This window comes from Sinocyclocheilus grahami, unplaced genomic scaffold (genome assembly GCF_001515645.1).
Source record: "Sinocyclocheilus grahami isolate Dianchi unplaced genomic scaffold, SAMN03320097.WGS_v1.1 scaffold1709.1, whole genome shotgun sequence".
In the NCBI taxonomy this organism is placed as follows: Eukaryota; Metazoa; Chordata; class Actinopteri; order Cypriniformes; family Cyprinidae; genus Sinocyclocheilus; species Sinocyclocheilus grahami.
In genome coordinates, this window is record NW_015506888.1 from 52,771 (window position 1) to 68,116 (window position 15,346).

General features: G+C 37.1%; 1 protein-coding gene across 2 annotated transcripts in view; it reads left to right on the forward strand.

The window, feature by feature from the left end:
- Nucleotides 1-15,346, forward strand: part of LOC107572165 (protein ELFN1-like) — a 122,773-nt gene that overhangs the window by 19,872 nt on the left and 87,555 nt on the right. The window contains exon 1 of one of the 2 annotated variants that reach the window (XM_016258575.1): nt 5,893-7,051. The exons of the other annotated variant lie outside the window; for it this stretch is intronic. The gene's annotated coding sequence lies outside the window, so the exon portion shown is untranslated. Of the gene's footprint in view, nt 1-5,892; nt 7,052-15,346 lie in introns of those variants that run through there. 2 annotated transcript variants of the gene reach the window in all.

Below are 15,346 nucleotides of genomic sequence, written 5' to 3' on the forward strand. Positions count from 1 at the left end.
ATTTTTTTTTACGGAAATCAATACAGTACAGTGCACTGCTCTCACCAGGATATCATTAATACACTTAACGGAAATGTTAATTCATAATGTCTCGTATTGTCAAAGGTACATTACGCCCAGTGGGAGAGAAAACAATTCAGCGCAACTATGAAATCTGAAAGTGTAGAATATATGCGAACAAGCTGTTTTAAACCAAGTTGGTTTGTAGCACAGTTTTTAGTGGTGGGGATTATTTAGCGGATCTTTCTGCATTTTACATTTTATGTCAGTAGTTTTATGTAACAGACACTGATTCGACATATGGTACAGTAGCGCTTCGGGCGACCCAAGTTTGAGTCCTGGCTTGAGGGCATTTCCTGATGTTGTTCCTCTCTTTCCTCCCATTGCTTTTTGTAACCACTACACTGTTCAATCTAATAAAGGCAAAAAACTAAAATCTTATTAATTAATGAGTCATTAAATCATTTACCCAACTTTTTTTGTTCCAAAGCTCGGAATCATTAGGAACAAAACACCACTCCTGCACTGAAAAACAAGGTGTGGGATTTATTTGAAACAGTTTCCACTAAAAAAATGCTAGTAAATGTCACAAATAGAGTTAAAAAAAAGTTTCAAAAATAATTACAATTTTGAAGTAGAAAAACTGAAATATAATTTTCTTGTAAAACGCACTCCAATAGTATTTAATTAATTAATTAATATATATATATATATAAATTTTATAAAACAAGCAATATCAAAGCAATAAAAGCAATATCACACACATACTGTTTTAGAAACAGACAAAGCTTCAAACTTGACATTTTGAATTATTTATTTTTTTGGGACACATATTTTGAAATGATACTGAATTCATGGCATAAGAGTAGTTTACACACACACACACACACACACCCACACACACACACACACACAAATAATATATATATATACATAGAGCGCTCTCTCTACACACTCACACACACCCACACACACACACACACACAAATAATATATATATATACATGGAGAGCTCTTTCTAGCATTTTGTTGTGCTTTTTTATGCCCCCAAAAAAAGGAATTGGTGCAGACCTTTAGGTTCATTTAAAAATCTGTGTCTGTGGAATTACGCTATCATCATTCTGCAAAGCACATCTGTTTATGTTTTTGAAAATATAAGAAAGCCAGCATCTTTCTATGGCTCCATGTGCTTGCCGGTGTATATTTTGCTTGTATATGTGTGTGTGGACTACATATTTTGGCAGCAGGTGCATAGTTCTAGTGTAAGACACTAGCAGTAGGCCCTGAGGTTACTGCTGCCTCTGTCATGCCCATGTTTGTGCTGGATTGCATCTGCGTTCACTCCTCCCGGGCTCTGATCAGCTCACACTGTAGCAGATCTCTGCTCTGCTCAGAGGTAACATTAACGGTTAGTGTGTAAGACAATAAAATGCAGATTGCTATGACCTCTGGAGTTGATCTATTCTTGCTTGATCTGTTTGGATCATGGGGAAAAAAAACAGGAATGAATGGAAGCTCAATTGCCTGGAGAACCGGTTGCCTTTGCTGATAGTGAATAATGAAGTCAAAACGTTGCTTTACATGACATTGTGCAGACAGATGTCCTATGACCCCTGGAAGGAGTTTTGGAAAGCATGGTATATCAAAGGGAAAGTCAGAAGACTATGGCTGTGGAAATCAGTATACTGATTCTGCTCTGCTTTACTTCTTCTTTAGTTAGCCTGGGGATCTTTAACAGTGCCACAGCTCATTGGATTTTACAATTTCCATGCTGTAATTTGGATGCAATTTCCATGCTGTTTTGATGCAAAAAGGATCAGAAGCATTTTTGAGAGCTGCTTAGGAATTTAAGACATTTGTGCCTGTTATATTTCACAACGGCAGACTAGATTTCCTGTGTTTTGTAGTAAGATATAGAAGCAACTGTTGCGGATCTTCCCAAACCATTGATTTCTTTTGCAGCTGCCTTCACAGCATGTTGTAGGGGAGAGTGGGGCTAGTTGTCATTGAGGACTGTAAGTTGTCACAAAGACTACAGTGTATCTCAGTAACTGAGGTTTTGAGTCAAAAGTCCAATTACACAAATGCTTGTTTTTTTTTTCCAGAATTCTTTGATAATTAGAAAGTTCAAAAGAGCAGCATGTATTTGATATAGTAAAGACATTTGGATTCTTACAAAAATGTGTCACTTTTGTAAAATTGAGTGCATCTATATATATCACATATATATTATATATATGTGACCCTAGACCACAAAACCAGTCATAAGGGTCCATTTTTTTGAAATTGAGATTTATACATCACCTGGAAGCTGAATAAATAAGCTTTCCATTGATGTACAATAAATTGAATTGATTTCAATTGATGAAAAAAAAATCAAAATATTGAGAAAATCGCCTTTAAAGTTGTCCAAATGTAGTTCTTAGCAATGCATATTACTAATCAAAAATTAAGTTTTGATATATTTACGGTATTTTCATGGAACATGATCTTTACTTAATATCCTAATGATTTTTGACATAAAAGAAAAATCAATAATTTTGACCCACACAATGTTTTTTTTTGGATATTGCCAAAAATATACCCAAGCGACTTAAGACTGGTTTTGTGGTCCAGGCTCTCTCACACACACACACACACACACACACCCCCACACATATATATGTGTGTGTATATATATATATATATATATACTTTTTCTTTCCTTTTGCTTCTGACAGATGTTTTAAATGTTATGTATTTATTAGACTATTTCTTTCTTTCTTTTTTTTTTTGGAAAGCTTAAGGGGTTGTTTTTCCCCTCTTTTTGGCTTTTGCAGTATTTTTGTATGTTCACTTTTTTTTTTTGCTTGAATTGTTTTGTGTTTCATAATTATTTAACATTTTACATTTGTCTGAAATGCTATTATTGGCTGTTTAATGTGACTACTTACCCCATATAGTGTGACAACGTGCCCCAATATGCCTCACAAAAGATGAATTTGTGTTCAATGAGCTATGACTCTTTTCCTGGACAATAACAATGACAGTGTTCAAAAGTACCTCTTTTTTTTTTAGTTAAGACTTAAAAGTATGTGCAGCTATAGAAATTGACTTTCAAAAATAAATGTATCACTATGATTTAACATAGATGCTGGAGTAAAACGTGAGATTGAGAATGTGAGAAGGTGAGAACTAGCCCCGTCAGGACTGGTGTGGTGTGTTTTCTGCAGCAGCTGATCGGGGAACTAGAGCACTGAGTCTCAGCAGAGGCTGGAGAGCAGCCAGCAGCAGGTGAAAAACCCCAGACTCTGCCCTGCATGCTGCGTTACACACTACAGTAAACCACCTGCTCAGTCCACAACTGATTACCGTAATGGAGAGATACTGTACGCATGTGACTCATCTAATGGCATTTGACTGCATGTGCCCAAAGCCAGAAACAAATACGCTTGTTGTTTTTTCTTTTGGAGGGATTCATTTACGAATCCTCCCCAAATGCTTTCAGTTCTTTTGAGTCATTATCGGTTTCCCGCACTACATGTCAAAGAGCTGTGGGTATGTTTTCTCAGGGGTTTCTCTGCGAAGATCTCTGGCAGGTTAGAACAATTACGAAGTGAATATAGGGGTATTTAAACACAGTTCTGCTCATCACTTCATGTTATTAGTAATCTCAGCCCTGGCTCATGTGGATGATTATGTTACATAATACCTGTTGTTATTGCCTGCTCTAAGTGCATTTGATTAAATTGCTGCGGGTATATGTGTGGGTTTGTGTGCTTTGCAGTTGCCATGCAGCAGCGCTGAGCTGAAAGCAGTAAGCTCTCTCCTGCTCTCATCTGAATTACCTGTCCACATTGATTAGAGGGCCTATGCGTGAATGGGATCTTAGATTTTCTTGCCTTCAGAATTAAGATAAGCTTCTCTATAGCCATGAGAGTTACACCCGGTTGACCCTCCTTTAGAGTGACACACCTGCAGCTGTGGGGCCTTTAGACTCACAAATCACCAAGGGTCTCGAACCGCTCGACTAACTGACTCCATGCCTGTTGTTTTTCCCATTTTCTCCACCTCGTGCACTCGGCTGTCTCTTTCCAACCACCGCTTCCCCAAATCCTCATCTGCTTCACAGAATCCCTCATTACCAGCATCCCTGCACTGGAAAAAAATAAGTATTTTTTGGTGTTTTTGTCTTGTTTTACAGTAAAAATATAAACAAACTAATTTAACTTGAGAAAATATACAATAATATGAGTAAGACACTTAAAGTTACATTTTCTTAACTTATTGTCAAATAGTTATTTTTTTCCTTTCTTTAATCATAAATTTGATAAGGTTTAGTAAAATGTTTGCTAAAAACAAACTTGTTCTCCCCAAAGTGTGGGGTCAGCATATATTATAATGGTTTTAAAATTAAGTATTTTATTCATCAATGACACATTAAATTGATCAAAAGTGACAGTAAAGACTTTTCAGTGTTACAGAATATTTGTTCTATTGAACTCTCTTTTAAAAAATAATCCTTTTTGGTTTTCACAAAATATTAAGTAGTGCAAACATTGATAATAGTGAGAAATGTTTTTTAGTGGAAAATCGGCATGATTTCTGAAGGATCATGTGACACTGAAGACTGGAGTAATGATGCTGAAAATTCAGCTTTGACATCATAGGAATAAAGTACATGTTAAAATATATTAAAATAGACAACAGATATTTTAAATTTAAGTACTATATTTACAATATTACAGTTTTACTGTATTTTTGACCAAATAAATGCAAACTTGGACACATTAAAAATCATAAAAAGATATTACTGACCCAAAACTTCAAAGCCGTTTGCTTACTGTGTATCCTGACCTGCTGCATTTCTGTCTGGTGTGAAACAATCCACTTCAAACAGAAGGGCCCTGCAGCCAGTTGTAAAAATGACCGAGTCCATTACTATTTTCCGGCTATTATGGACACCTACACTGAGAGGTGTAAAAGGAAGCCTAGCGGCATCAGGAAGGATTCCCTTTCTATCTTGTCCCATTGTATGTTCACACTCCCACCATCTGGAACTAGGCAAAGGATCCTCCGGTCCAGAATAAACAGGCAGTGGAATAGACTTTCAGAGCTAAATGAAAATTACAAATGAATTGCACCTGATTTGCTATTGAAGCTAAAGTGTGCAATCTCTTTGATGTTAAGATTCTTTCTCGATATACAGAGACAACTATAAGTAAGCCATTTTTAAGAGGATTTCCCTGAAAAAATGTAAAGACTGTAGATTTGTGGCACTACACTAGTATTAGCATATGAGCATACTGACCAGCCTAACATTGCCTCAGGGTGCGAACTACGGGGGAGCTAGGGGGAGCTCGGCTCCTCTTAATAAGACATGGGCTCCCCTGAAAACGTGATTTGTGAAATTTTGGGGGTCTCAAAAAATATTGACAACGTGTTATTTTGACGTGCAATTTCAGTTTTGTATAATGTGATCATCGTGGATTATTATGTGTAAAATTGCAAAATGTATCATTCATTCATGCATGACGGAGATTTAAACCTAATTCACTTCAATAAAGATACCTATACATGCTATTCTTGAATCTTGTCATGAGCATCAAGGTGTGGGGGCGCTGCAGTGCAAATTCCACTCATGTTTAGTACATGTTCACGGTATAGATCGAACACTGCATTGCCTCAAACTATGGCATGCGTTTTGGGCAGAACTGTCTGTTTGGCTGACCAATAGGACATGAAGTATTTTGCAACCTTAGAAACCTTTTTGAAAAATTGTTTAAATTTAATTGTTTTTAAATGTCTGTTTGCTCAAGCTAGTGAAACATAAAATGCACTTATGCTTTAAGATAAAAACAGCTAATCTTATTCTACACTTCTTAAGATTTAGCTGCTATATCTTACAGATATTGTGTGGTTTTCTCATTCAAGACAACCCCTTAGCGCCACATTTCTGATTTCATAACAATGAATCGGCATTGGAAGAGAATGAACATGTATGTGACACCAGAGGCCGATGACAGGAAGTGCCTTGTCGTTGTAATTCACATTCAGTCAGGAGGTGAGGAGTCACAAGTGCTATTGTTCTTCCTCCTTTCGTCTTTTCTGCTCATCAGAGTCCTGCAGTGGCCACTTCTTCTGCTATTATTCTCCATTTATAAGCCATTCATTCCCACAGGGCTTGTGCTGAAGAGCTTTATTGTCTGCTTTCAAACTTGGCACAGTAAAATTAAAGTGTCTTCTTAAAGTGGTTTTGTTTCTGTACTTATCGTTTCTTAATCCCTGGGTAATCCCATCGTTTTCTTACCACCAATCCCAGGGGCCTGGCGGCCTTAGACACTTCGCTTTGTTGCCTCCTTTAATACTCCAGACCATCCTAGAGAAGGACGGCCACATGCTTCTATTAGAACCGAGTGGGTTGGTCAGATTGTCCACGTTTCCTTCACAGGGTGACCGTAAATCCCAGAGGAATACACAGAGATTCATGAGGTCTGAGAATAACAACTTCTTAATTGGATTCATTTTGTCCTGATCACCATCCTCATTAGCACAATTTGTGCATGGTGATGTCGACTCATTCTTTTATTGCCTTTCACTGCCTCTTCCTATCCCTCCGGAAATGTACAATTATCTTTCGTAAATTAATTCTAGCCTCACGCCGAAGCACGGCCAAGCGCGAACGCGGTAGCCAGTGCCACCTTCTCTTGGTTTGCCCTATCTTCACAACTGGCAACATGCGCGCTCATGTGGCTTTATCTCTCCTTCGCATGCACATACATCTAGGTCAGGAGGAGGTTCAAAACATATGGCGCTTCTCATGTTCGTTTACCTCTAATCCCCGTAATCCATTATTTGTCATGCTCGAAGTGCAGGGTTCGTATTGGAAGTTCAGGAGGAAAAGAGGATCAGGGCAGGTCTGAAAACAGAGCTGGAGGCCTCAGCAGCTGCCGTTATCTGATCAGAGGCGACAGAACCTTTTGCACATATCTACGTGGCTGGAACCGCGTCCCTGAGGCTGCCGCTGCTCCTCTCTTCATGCGTAACATACATCTGCCGCACTCACTGTGAGGTACTTGTGCTGTTCTATTAAAAGCTGTCATGAACCGTGACTCCTCTGTGTCAATAATGACTCACATGTGCATTTAGAAATGCACATGTGAGGGGGGAAATGGCATTTCTCCTGTGAAGTTGAATTAGGGCTGTCAAACAAGCACTGATTTATTTGTGATATGTCATTTATTAAACTGAATTTATTGAATTTATATCTGCAAGACTTTACACTACGTTCAGTTAGTTAGTTCAAATAATTATTTATTCCAATAGCTAACATAACAGCATTTATTGGTTCATATACCTACTTATACATTTTTAACATTGTAATTTAGCACATGTTTATATATTCTGAATGAACATGAATTAATGCTGAAGAATATTTATAAATTAACAGTAACCTATATTAAAGAGATAGTTCACCCAAAAATGAAAATTATGTCACCATTTATTTACCCTTAAGTTGTTCCAAACAAATCAGGGAGAGTAAATTATGACAAGTTTGATTTTTGGGTTGTTGGTTTATTGTTTGTTAGATAGCTAATGCATTCATTTGTTAACAAATTGAACAAATTGTAAAGTTACCCATATATTAATATTTGCTGAGGAGGATCCTCTAAGGAAGATCATTTAAAGATAATACATTGTGGAAGAAGGCAAAAAAAAAACATTGAATAGAAAGAAGCATACTATCTGAGGCCGACATTCGCACAAAACTCTCTCTTTTACTCATTTTACTTAATACTAGTTTACTCACGCAAGTCCGTCTCCTATTTTTAGATAGATACTGAAATCTCAAAAACCACTTGCCAAATTTACATTTAAATAACATATTTAAATAACAATACATTCTGACATAAACTGTCCCATAAATGTTTTTTTTATTTCAGTGTGCATGAGCAGTCCCAAATGAGCTTTTCAGAACACAGAAACTAGAGATTATTACAGCAGTTGCAGTGACACAATGACTTTACCTATAGGTGATTGGCTTTTTTATGTATAAGGTGGAACTCACTCTGCCATATTGCCATATATTAGTGTGCAATTTTGTCTGTGGTATTTTTTTTATTTTTTTGGGTGATGTACACTAGCGCACTTATGCCTTTGGCTTTTTTCTTGCTGTTTTTAAATAGTCTTGTGCTATGAGTGCAGTATTTTTCATAATACTACTATGTTAAGTGAAAACTGTTTTCAGTTGTATTGTAATCCACCCATCCTTTTTATGAAGTGAGGAACACACACTGCGTGATGGTTTTTGCTTGTTCAAACTGCAAAAATAAAGTAGTATTCAACATTGAATTTCCATAATAGAATTCATACATGTCAGGGGGCATCTTATTTTATAAAAATAATTCTTCATTTTAATTTAATAATAATATAATTTAGATAAAATATATATTTTTTATTAATAATACTATAATTTAATTGTAATTATTTAAATATTTTAATTACTGTTATTTATTTTTGTAATAATTGTACTAAATAAAACAGTTTGTAATTATTATTATTATGATTATTAAAATTTTTATATATGAAATATCAGTATTTGACTGGCATTCCAATAGAGTATGAGACGTCTTGAAAAAGTGAGCAGTGAGGAAATTACAGTCATGTACCGGCATCAGTTCTTTTAAATTAGATATTGATTCGTATATCTAGAATACATCATTGGAATGGTTTCCTCTGTGTTATAGATGATAATATGAAATCATGCGCTGATGATGTGTGAGGTTTGTGTGATTTACACAGTACAGCATAAAGTAGCAACGGAGCTGCTCGGCTGCTGGGAGATGAGCTGTGTGCTGTTAGCAAACACCCCGTGCCCGTCCCCACTGGCACAGACTCATGTCAGCGCACTTGTAGAGGAGTTGTGAGTCTGGCTGTGTGGCACAGTTGTCACAGTAGGGTTTGTGCCCTATGCTGTTTACACCAAGAGAAGAGAAGAGGAGGGGGAGTCTGAACACAGTACACAAATAAGACCATAAATCAGTCGCCTCACAGTCCGGGTACCTTCCATCCATGCATGATTCAACAACTGCTGGATCCACGTCGCCCATCAAGACTCGAGTCGCAGCGGGAGCTACAGTCAATCACATTTGGAGCAGAAGATCTCGGGGTACTCGCGATCACTCTTTGAGGGCATTACGCTGATGGACACATGTCAGGTGGCGTGTATCAGTGGCGTGACATACAAGGATAATTTGCTGTCTTACATCCCTGCCGCTTAATGGATTCGAAAGGCAGGAGATCTAACAGGCAGGACGGAGAGAGATAGAGAGAGAGAGAGAGAGACTTCTCTCATTGGCACCATCTGCGTTTTACCTGTCAAACTGAGCCTGTATGTGGCTCTCGCTACAATACCGAGGGGAACTTGTGAAGAACGGCTACGTAACATGTAACACAACAGCTGAATACAATGTCAGTCCTGTTTTACAGGGCTAAATACAGTTACTTTCGCACATAGTTTGGTTCTAACCCAGAGTGACATGCCCTTTATGTAACCGAACTGACTTCCTTAAATTTTCAGGACTCGCATTTTGAGGGTGAGATGAGGTTGTGTCTCAACTGAAGCTTTTAGAAGCAGCCGTCATTTTCCACCAGAGCTGCTGCCGTCAGTTTTGTGGTCTGGGCACGCACCAAATGATGTGCTTTGCAATTCAAATCTGCTGGCGGTTAATTAAGATTTGATGGATGAACTTTTGATTGTAATCATTTATTAAATAACATCCTGTCAATTGTGATAAGACTTCCCAGCATTATGGATGTCGCCATCTTAGATATTTACTTCAGTTGTTATGGGTACAGCAGTGGCAGAGATTTTCTTTCAGTATGTTGGTGCAAATTATAGAAAACTGTCATATAGTCTACATATGTAAAATTGTGAATATAACAGAATCTATACTGAAAGAATAGATTTTATAGTATTATTACAATATATGAGTTTGATATCTTTTTTTTTAAGCGGTACATGTATAAATAAAATTATGTAGTATAAACCACTATTTTTAATGTTTTCTCTGCTATATCTGGTGTAATTCGTTTTTTTATTTTATTAATATTGCTATTATTATTTTAAAACATTTTTTAAAGAGTCACAAAAAAGAGGTAATAAAAAAAAGAGTTAAAAATATATAAAATATTTAAATTTTAAGAGTGGAATGTTCTACAAGGTTCCCACTCTTTTTAACCATTCGATTTAAATGACTTTTCCATTTATTTGTAATTTACAGGATAAGGATTAAAAAAACAAAACAAAAAAAACAACAACATTATTATTATTATTAAAAAATAATAATAACATAAAATAAAAAACCATTTATGACATTTTTAAAATTTTATGAACTTACATGACTTTTCCAGGTCTAGAAATCACGCTTTTAAAATGAGTCTTCCTCATATATCCAGGCTGTGTGAAGCCTGTTTTTTTGAAAAACAAAACGTTGTTATTTTAAGCTTGTTTTGTGTTATTTTGAATAATTTTAAGTCATTGAGAGACCCATAGGCTCTGGCCCCTTGGTTAACAACCATTGGTTTAGGGGATATTCCAGTTGGTAAATTAGCTAAAAACCAGTATGGCCAGGCTAAGAGACCAGCTAAAGACCAGTTTGGCCAGGCTAAGAGACCAGCTAAAGACCAGTTTGGCCAGGCTGGGTGATCAGTTTAAGGGGTTTTAAGCAGAGGAGTTACAGGCATTATTCATGGCTAACACGAGAATACAAAAGTGTTGTGTGAACAGGATCGTTTGAGAGCTACACCTGTTAGTAAATACAGTTGTCACTCCCAAATGCTTTGACTGTGTGAACATAGCCATTTATCTGAGCCTCTTTAAACAAACACCCAAACAAATAGATCATTAAGATCTTGTGTACTGTGCAACTAATTACATTTCGAATCAACGGGATGATTAGAGTGTTACTCGTGATGCCTGGCAGGTGTGACTAAAGGAAGAGGAAACCGCCGTGACTTTGAGAGTTTGAAAGTCTTTGTTTTGGAAGAAACAGCTGAGCTGACAAATCTTTTCTTCATTCATACCGTGATGTTGCTGTAGGACTTATCAGTTGAAAAGAGAGATGTATTTTGTTCCCCAAAGACTTCCCTGCGTTACATCACGTATAAACTACTGTGCCCAATAAAAAGCAAGCGACCCACAACACACAGAGAGGCAGGGGAGGACAGCCAAGCTGACAAAGCCATCAAATTGTCTAAAATACTCTGGCATATTTACTGGGAAAGTGTCATAAGCAATATTATATGACTGTTGAGTGATTTTTTTAATTGAGTGATGCACTCATTTTACAAGTTCAGGAGAACAGTAGCAGTCCTTTCCTTTTCAACCAAGCATCAACAAAGATCACTTCAAGGGGAGATTTTGAGCATCATTAGTTTGGTGTGTACATTTCAGACTTATTTACTGACTGAAGGCATGGGAAACTAATTAAGTGAAAGACACTGAATGGGCACTCATTAGACAAGTGATCCATTTGTGCGTGTAAGCGTCCTGCTGTCTCCTACTGGAATAGGCCACTTGCGGATTCATAGTTCTAATGAAGTTGGCAAAAGCCACCCGGTGCCAGTATAGTGACAAATCACTGTCGAGCTCTTACCAAATGAGACATTTTCAAGGCAAACAGTAAAAAGTCAAGCATATTCATTACTGAATAGAACTATGTGACAGAATGTGTCAATTAGATGATGACATTTTATGACAAATATGATATGACAAAAGAAAAGAAAAAAAGAATAAGAAACACAAAATGTATAAAGAATTTGAGCCACATTTAAAAATGTTTGAATGTCCAAATACCAAAGTGGCAACAGACATCACACAAGAACAGACACCATAGATCCACTTAAAATGACCTTCATCTCACTAAAGATTTTTAAATGTGCTTTAAAGAAGTATCTTATGATATTTGATCAAAAATACAGTAAAAACAGTAATGACAAATATTATTACAATTGCAAACAGCTGTTTTGTATTTCAGTATATTTTAGTGTAATTTATTCCTGTAATGGCAAAATTGAATTTTCAGCAGCCATTACTCCAGTATCACATGATCCTTCAGAAATTATTCTAATACTCTTGTTCTTCTTAATATTTGTAAAAACCATTTATATACACTGTAAAAAATTGCCAGTAATTTACGCGATTAAAGAGTATTATTTTAGTCAGAAGTCTCTAATCTGTAGTCAGAAATTTGCTGTGAAATCAATGCATGCTGGGTCATTTTCTTTCAAAATGACTGTGAATGAACAGCAGAATGATGCTAATATCACAGTAATTTACTGCTCTTGTTTAACTGTGAATTTACATTGCAAAGTTGTCTTTAACTCTGCCATTGTGAGAAATTGTGTTGTTTCCTACTGTAATTGCTTTGAAGTCACCATAAGGGTGATTAATGTTTGTTTGGGATCTTGGACCTTGTATATTCATATTCAAATTTCTGATCTATTCATGTCAGAAGTGTGACAAATGAAAACATTTGTCAAAATGATGACAAACTAGAATATGAAATACGCTAACTACCTAACTTTAAGATAGCCGAACTGTTCTTAGCATGAACATGAAGATTTTATTTTAGCATTATTTAAGCATGAAGATTAATAACTTATTTCATATTCATAACTGTTTGTGGATGGATCTTTCACAATAGTGAAGCAACTGCTGAGATACGTCTTTGAAAGATGTATACTCGACACATCAAACTCAACATTACAAAATAAACAAACAACATAAACTGCTGAAAGTGAACCAAAAAGAAGTTCAACATATCCCAACAGTCTAAAGAAAAAGGTGGTTCAACAAAATACTGACACAAGGGGGTGATCCTTTTTTCCAATTCAGTGATTCTATTTAAAAAAAAAAATTCTGACATGTTGGTTATCTTATGTTATCACTTGGATGTTATAAGTTGCACTGAGTAAATACAGCTGGATAAAACAAAAACTGTGTCTTCTATTCAGGCTGCAAATCAATTAAATGTGATTCTTTTAAAGGGGGGTGATTATTTTATATACCCACTGTCTGTCTGTCTGTCTGTCTGTCTGTCTGTCTCTCTATCGCAATCTCTATCTCTATCTATATATATATATATAGAGAGAGAGAGAGAGAGAGAGAAAGAGAGAGAGAGTCATATAATATTTTACCATAGTCCTATGGTCTCTCTATCGCAATCTCTATCTCTATCTATATATATATAGAGAGAGAGAGAGAGAGAGAGAAAGAGAGAGAGAGTCATATAATATTTTACCATAGTCCTATACGTCACAAATGCTTGATCTTCAGATAAGGACCACTGCTGTGTTATTACTGCAGTGAATTTTTTATTATTTTTAATAATAGTACTTTTTAAACTACAACTAATAAATAAAATAAAAACTCTTTAAAAAACTGTAATATAGCTGAATATAGCTAATGTTAAACATTATTTCTTCTCCCCATGACAGCTGGCAGATGACTGGAGATTATATGGTGTGAGAGGCCCGGCTAGTAAAATATTATACAGGTACTGTAGTTTGTCTACAGGGTGTCTGTCTGCAACATAAGATCTGTCCCTGCATGATGCAAATTGATCTGGGAGCCAGTCCAAACAAGATGTATGCCTATATGTGTGTGTTTGTGGGTGTGGGTGTGTATGTGTCAGCTTGGGGATGCCCAGAGAGAGGTCACTCATAGGTGAAATCACCACCTCCACCCCAGTGGCAGTTCTACGGAGTTTGGTCTGGCATGCAGAGTTTACAAGTTGTGGTGGAGATATTGAACATACAGATTGTTACATAATCAATTGAAAGGAAACACTTGTGTAAACACTAACTGAAACGTGTAAATTGTATTGCTGTGAAATGTAGGTCAGTATAAGGATATTTTAAAACCACTTCTGTCAGGACCACTATCGTCAAAATGATAGATACTTAGCATAAAGTTTGGTTTGGCGGTATGGTATTTCCAGTGAATATTTTGCTTGTCTTTTACAATTATCTCTTTGAATCAAGTTACTTTGAGGGATTTCCAGATCAAAAGTTTGGAATAATTAGATTTGCTAATTTTATTTTATTTTTTAAAATAAATCTCTTACCAAGGCTGCATTTATTTAATTTAAAATACAATAAATATTATTACAATTTAAAATAAAATGTTAAAAAACATTTTAAATGTTTTCTATTTTAATATATTTTAGTGTAATTTATTCCTGTGATGCAAAGCTCAATTTTCGGCATCATTACTCCAGTCTTCAGTGTCTTCAGAAATCATTCTAATATGTTGATTTGGTGCTCAGTTATTATCTATTATTATTAATAACAGTTCTTATTATTATCAATGTTGAAAACAGTTCCCCTTCGGGAACTCGAGCTGCGTCGAAACGCTACGGGGACGCCTCCAGCGTGACCATGCTCTGAATCACATGTGTAATCAGTCCAATGGATGGGTGAGACGTCACGGGCGGGTGACGTAGCGACCAGGAAGCATAAAAGCATGTGCGTTCTGTCATTCAGCAAGCGCTCCGTGTGTGTCAGTCTTATTTGGTGTTGTCTGTCCATTATCATTCTTTATTTTACCAATACGAGTGTAGATAAACATATGGCGAGAGCTGGCAGTATATTAGGCTGTGTTCTTCCCTGCCCGCACTACATTTCGGGTGGGGATACACACAGTTTGTGTGTTGTCGGCTAAAAGCCGAGGGCTCTCTTTGAGGAGGGAGTCTTCACCGGCATTTCTCGCGGCGCCGGCCCCGCTTTCGCCGAGGCGGAGCGGCAGCTGTGCTCATGGGTTTCGCATATGGATCCAGTGGAGGGAATGCAGACGGGCGAGTCCCTATCTTCTTCCTTAACCACCAGATTCAGCGCCCGCTCTCGGGGTTCGGAAGCCCGCGCTGTGGTTCGGCTTATCACACCAGACCGTGTTTACTTGTCTGGTTGTTTGTTTGCATTTGATTCTGAGGAATAAAATGAAGTATTTATCGAACTATGAGAAGTTAGATATACAGGGGCTCTTGGGATAAACATTTCTAGAGTAAGAGCACGTGTTTACCTCTCTTCCTCTGAGGAGGATGAGGCGGTCAGCAGGGGCTGCTGGGCGGGAGCAGTCCCAACCTACCGTGTTCCAGCTCCTCATTCTGGGGGGCGTCACTTCTCGTACTCAGCAGAGTCTAGAGTCACAGTGCCACTCCCAGGCCGAAGGCTTATAGCGGAAGGTGGTTCTGCGGACCGTCATTCTCACTGGATAGTCTCTGTCTAAAACATCCTGACGCCTATAGGACTTCGGAGGGCCAGCTCCCTCTGGGGAAGAGCGGTGTACACCGCATTACACGGTGCC